The sequence below is a fragment of the Sphaerodactylus townsendi genome, linkage group LG06, assembly GCF_021028975.2.
Source record: "Sphaerodactylus townsendi isolate TG3544 linkage group LG06, MPM_Stown_v2.3, whole genome shotgun sequence".
Lineage (NCBI taxonomy): Eukaryota > Metazoa > Chordata > Lepidosauria > Squamata > Sphaerodactylidae > Sphaerodactylus > Sphaerodactylus townsendi.
In genome coordinates this window covers 1948729-1954609 of record NC_059430.1, presented here as the reverse complement: position 1 = coordinate 1954609, position 5881 = coordinate 1948729, and the positions used below count along the sequence as shown (strand labels likewise).

At 54.4% G+C, this 5881-nt stretch overlaps 1 long non-coding RNA gene across 1 annotated transcript; it reads right to left on the bottom strand.

Annotated features, from left to right (window-relative positions):
- Positions 1-313: 313 nt before the first annotated feature.
- Positions 314-5594, bottom strand: LOC125434463. Its single transcript, XR_007244787.1, has 2 exons — positions 5492-5594; positions 314-696 (listed from the first exon to the last, which is right to left on the bottom strand). It is a non-coding gene; the product is annotated as an uncharacterized LOC125434463 (long non-coding RNA).
- Positions 5595-5881: the final 287 nt, after the last annotated feature.

The window sequence follows — 5881 nt, the reverse complement described above, 5'->3', positions numbered from 1 at the left end:
TTGCCTGACTGTTGTGGGTTTCCTGTGGCTGCCATGCGTGGCTGTAGTCCAGTAGTTTTTGCTCCTAACGTTTCCTCCGTACCTGTGCCTGGCATCTTGACAGGCATGCCCTGGTGAGATACGGCACACTGTGTCACAGAGAGAATCACAGACAGGGCTTCTTTCTATGTGCCTGAAATCTGTCCTGGAGGCGCCACTGGGGCAGGGCCTCTGGCAGCAGCACCCCAAAGTGTGTGGGGTGGGGAGTGGGGGGAGACATGGGTATGGAAAATGTGTTTCCCGCTTCAAGCAGTGAAAAAGAAAGTTGGACTGATTCCCCAAACAGTTTGCTTTAATTGCAGTATTGAAGAACCCCACTTGGGATTTAAAATTGTGTTTTGCACACCCCTTATCACTTCAGAGAGAGATCTGAGTTACGTGTGTGGGGGAGGGGGGGCTCCTGCCCATAAGCCCAAGAGCAGCCCCAGCCCTGCTGGATGATCCTTGAGGGCTTTGTGGTTCACCGGCAGCCCTGTTATTGGGCATGGAAATGGTCCGCTGCAGGCTTGGTACTTGCGCGCTCAGAATCCCACGGGGTCCAGGTGTGCCACTTGGAAAGGGTCTCCAGCAGCAGAGAGCTTGAGTGAAGCTGGCCCACCCCAAAGGTGACTGGTGGGTGATATGCACAGGCGGAGGCCAGCAGGCCCAAGAACAGCCCTGCAAAAGATGGAAGGAAGGAAGGAAGGAAGGAAGGAAGGAAGGAAGGAAGGAAGGAAGGAAGGAAGGAAGGAAGGAAGGAAGGAGGAAGGAAGGAAGGAAGGAAGGAAGGAAGAGGGAAGGCAGGCAGGCAGGCAGGCAGGCAGGAAAGGAAGGAAGGAAGGAAGGAAGGAAGGAAGGAAGGAAGGAAGGAAGGAAGGAGAGAGGGTCAGTGCCAGGCCGAGGAACAACATCGACCTTCCTGGTTCATATTTCCCATGATGCCTGAGAGTGCTACCAATGCACCCCCTCCCTTGCAGCGCCCAGCGTTGGGCAGCCCTCCGAAGGGACCCTGGGCCAGCTGGACAAAGGCAGCTTCCCCCTCACAAGAGCAGCAAATGTTTTGGGAGGCAGGCGGCCTTCGTCTGAGCTGAGTTTCTCTCTCTGTGTGTGTCACTGAGGCAATAAAGCCTCTCTCGCTCTCGCTCTCCCTCCAATCCATCAGGAGCAGTTTAGAGCTGCCCAATTGCCCTGAAATGCCCATCAATATTCCTTTCCGGAATAATCAATGAGTCAGCATGTAGAGTGCTTTGTTCCAAGTAGTTATCTGGAAGCAGCTTCCCAGCGGGCTTCTGTTGTTGTTTTTTGAAAACAAGCCCTGCTTCCTCCGTGGCCTCGTGGCTCTTGGCAGGACTGGGCACCCTGGGAGGCAACCCAGGCTGTGGAAATGGACTGGGAGTCCCAGAACTTGGTTGGTAGATAGCCAGCGTGGTATAGTGGTTAAGAGCAGGCGGATTCTCATCTGGAGAACTGGGTTTGTGTCCCCACTCCCCCACCTGAGTGGCAGACTCTTATCTGGTGAACCAGATGTGTCTCTGTAACCTCAGCTTGTGGGTTCTGTGGGTAATTTCAAACACCAACCTTAAACAACAAAAATGGTTTACTTTTCTTTACAATTAACACTTCTTTAAAACATCAACATTTAACGTTACAATTCAAGGTCCTGTTCAGGTTGCATTTCAAGTCCTTCTATTTAGAGTCTACTGATATTGCCAAGTCCAAATCTTCTTTGCAAGTTGGCTGGCTCCTGAAGACTCCAAGGGCTTGATGAACAGGTTGCAACATGATGAAGGTCTCCAGGAGAACTCTCACCCATTACAACCACAAAAGAAAACCCTGAAACAATAAACTCCAACATTTACAACATAGCAAAACAAACAAACAACTACCTTCCCAGTAGTTCCCAACAATATTGAAATTACCTTAACAAGGTGTTAAGGGCTTATAGAAATCAAGGTCCGAGTCTGGTAGCCTTGTTCTTCTGCAAAAGAGCTCTTGCAGCCTCTGCCAGTTCGAAGCCCCACCCCCTTACTGGGTCAACCCATTCTGGGCCAACCCATTCTGGGCATGGGGGTTACATCTCCACACTGCTACATTCCTGCTGGGTGACCTTGGGCTAGTCACAGTTCTCTCTGATCTCTCTCAGCCCCACCTGCCTCACCAGGGGTCTGTTGTGGGGAGAGGAAGGGACCTTGTAAGCCACCTTGAGTCTCCTTACAGGAGAGAAATATGGGGTATGAATCCAAACTCTTCTTAATGCCTACCTCAAGCTACCCCCATCTCCCCTCCTACACTGAGACAGAGAAATGGATTGTTAGAAATGTTTAACCCCAAGGGATTCCTAAATTTCCTAAAACCAACATTAGTATTTATCAGTGACATGACTTTGCCTCTGGATTGGACCTTCTGTGCCCACTGGCACTGTGTGCTCAAGCACCCCCCCCCCCTCCATGCTAGAGGCCGCTGGCCGATGGATGCTTTGACTTGGTAGGATAAACTAAAGCAGTCGCGGAAACTACAGGGCAAAACAGAGAGTCTCTCTGGAGCCACGGCAGGCGTCTGCTACCAGTTTGTGTCACTGTTGAAAGTTAACAGAAAGAGGGGTGGTTTGGGGGATCATGGGACGAAAGACCCTTCCTGGCTGCAGGCTCTGTGTGCCCCCAGGCAACGACTCCCCAGGAACCCCGCTCAGAGCAGAGGGACCGTCCACCCAAGCTCTGGAGGAAGAGGCCTACGCGGCCAAGGCCTGCCTTGTTGGCTTCCTTCATTCACACCCCGCCTTTCTCCCCAGGGGGAGCCCATAGCAGCTGGTTGTGGCGGGTCCTCCGGGGGGGCCGTGTGGCCGTGGCCTGGTCGTTTCTGTGCCTAACGTTTCACCTGCATCCACGGCTGGCATCTTCAGAGGCCACTCGTCGTCAGCCACCCTGATCCTGCGAGGTGGACAAAACATCTACCCCACCACACCATCACGCCAGATTGTGCTAGGAAGAGAAACGCATCTCGCCGTGACCTGCTTCTGAAGATACCAGCCGTTAGGAGCAGAAACTACCAGACCACGTTGGCCACACAGCCCAGAAAGCCCACAGCTCTGAAAGCCTTCCACAAAACCCAAAGCAGCACAGCTTTGGTTGCATTCTCATGTTAGGTTTCTAGGGGTTCCTGGCCCGTCTTGCTGAACGCCGTACAAGGGCCTTGTCGGGTGGAAGACTACTTTGGTCCCGGGACTGTCTCCTCGCAGCTGAGCAACAACTCCTCTGACCCTCTGCTGCCACCACTGACGGGCCTGTGAGTACTGAAGTCAGCCCCCCACCCCCACCCATGCGTGTGGACTGGGGGTGGCGTTGGAAGCACATGATCTGTGGCCCTAGGAAACTGGCAAGGAAATGGGTCCAAATAACCCCTTGGCGGTGGAGGCAAGGCCCCCAGTAGGCAGGCTGCCGGAGTCTCTCTGAGCAGGAGCTGAGGGGCCCCACATGGCTCTCCTGCCTCCCCCAGCCTTCCTTCTGGGCCCCATGCCCCTTCCAGAACCTTCCTGCTCCCCTTGGGGCTCCATTCACCCGTCCTGGGCCTCACTCCCCTCTGCGCTCCCTGCGAGGGGTGGGACGCTCCTGGGCCGAGCGAGGGCAGCGGCCGCCAGTGAGGCACCGCAGCGCGAACCCAGCCGGCCTCCACAGGGCCCGTCAAAGGCATTTGTGCCCATAGAGTGGCGACTGGAGAACGCAAACCACATGTGAAGTTTCTAGGCCAACGCCATTTGTCAGAGATTACCTTCCGCACAAGAACTGCCAGCGCTTGTTTTGCAGGGTGAGAAACCCTCTCGCCGTCCTCCGTCCCGCTGCTCTCGGAAATGCCGGATCCAATTACTCTCAGCTGCCCAGAGGCAGCAGCCTGCCCAGGAGAAGGACGTGTGTGACCTGAGCTGCGGTGTGTGTGTGTGTGTGTCTGTGTGTGTGTCTGTGTTTGGAGGGGGCATCAGCACTGGGGCAGGGGCCTTGGGAGGGGGAAATGGGGGAGGAGGGAGCTGTGACCCAAACTGGGTGTTCACGCAGATCCAGCCAGCGGGAGGGAGGGAGGGAGGGAGGGAGGGAGGGGGAGCCGCTTGATGCTGAGCCCACGTGAGGAGCAGTTGGAAGAGAAGGCAGCTGAGGACTTGAAGGTGCTGCTGGGAATGAATCTCTTTGGGACGGGCACCCAGGGAAGGATTTCCGCATCCTGCCAAGAGCAGGTTGGGGCTGAGCAGTTGGGGAGACCCTGGGGAAACTACTTAAGAACATAAGAACATAAGAACTAGCCTGCTGGATCAGACCAGAGTCCATCTAGTCCAGCCTTCTGCCACCGGGCGGCCCACACCAGGAATTGCCTTTGGGAGCTCACATGCAGGAGGTGAAAGCAATGGCCTTAAGAACATAAGACCTAGCCAGCTGGATCAGACCAGAGTCCATCTAGTCCAGCTCTCTGCTACTCGAAGTGGCCCACCAGGTGCCTTTGGGAGCTCACCTGCAGGAGGTGAAAGCAATGGCCTTCTGCTGCTGCTGCTGCTCCTGAGCACCCTGAAAAGTCCTCGCGATGAGGAGGCATTTGTTACAATCCCCAGATCAAAGGGAGGATCAAAGATTAGAGGAGCCATAGATCGACTTCTCCATCCATCTGTCCAAGCCCCTTTTAAAGCTATCTGAGTGGCCATCACCACCTCCTGTGGCAGCATATTCCAAACACCAATCACATGTTGTGTGAAGAAGTGTTTCCTTTTATTAATCCTAATTCTTCCCCCCAGCATTTTCAATGAATGCCCCCTGGTTCTAGTATTGTGAGAAAGAGAGAAAAATTTCTCTCTGTCAACATTTTCTACCCCATGCATAATTTGATAGACTTCAATCATATCCCCCCTCAGACGTCTCCTCTCTAAACTAAAGAGTCCCAAACACTGCAGCCTTTCCTCATAAGGAAGGTGCTCCAATCCCTCAATCATTGGCGTTGCCCTTCTCTGCACTTTTTCTATCTCTTCGATCTCCTTTTTGAGATGTGGCGACCAGAACTGAACACTTGACCTCAAAGTGGCAGAATTGCTTGAGCTCAGAGTGGCAGCATTTGGAAATGGGAAGCCACCCACTGGGCCATTGCCTTGACACACGGGATCGTCGTGCAGCTTGGCTCACCTGCTTGACTTAGCTCTTTGTCCTGCAAGTCTCTCTTCCAAACTATGACCGCTTGCTGCTTGCTGAAGCCTGAACTGTGTGGGCTGGTCTGGGTAGAGGTCTAAAGGGCAGAGGGTCTGCACTTTTGGCCCAAGGAAAAGCCCCTCCATGGAGAAGGCTGCTCATGAATACATCTGAGCTTAGATTCAGGAGGGTCTGCAGGAGACCAAGTTTTGAATTCAGGAGCCCCTGAAGGGCCACCACGATTTCCAGGGTCTCAGCTTTCCAGAGTTAAAGGTCCCTTCATCAGATACAAGGAGGAAGGCTGGAGAATCACTTACCCGCCGGACACCTGGGCCTCCTCGTCTCTTGTGCAGAGTTGATCCCTCGCAAATACTTTTTGGGGTAAGGGCTTCCTGACTACTGACTGGGGGAACAGCAAGCCCAGACCGCAAAAAGATCCGAGAGAGAAACAGGCTGTGAGTGGCGGCCACTGGATCCTCCCCAGACCTGCAAGACAGCAAAGAGCAGCTGGGAACATGGACAGAGAAGGACGGACGGCACCAGCAGGGTTGGTTGTCCAGTCACGCCGCCACGGTGCACTTGTCGAGACCCAGCGGCGTCAGCAACCCTCGGGGCCGGAGTCCGACTCACTGCTGGCCATTCCCAAGGCTGGAGGAGACCACGGCTCTGACTACAAACCCCCTGCCCCTCCGTGGCATTGGCCAGCA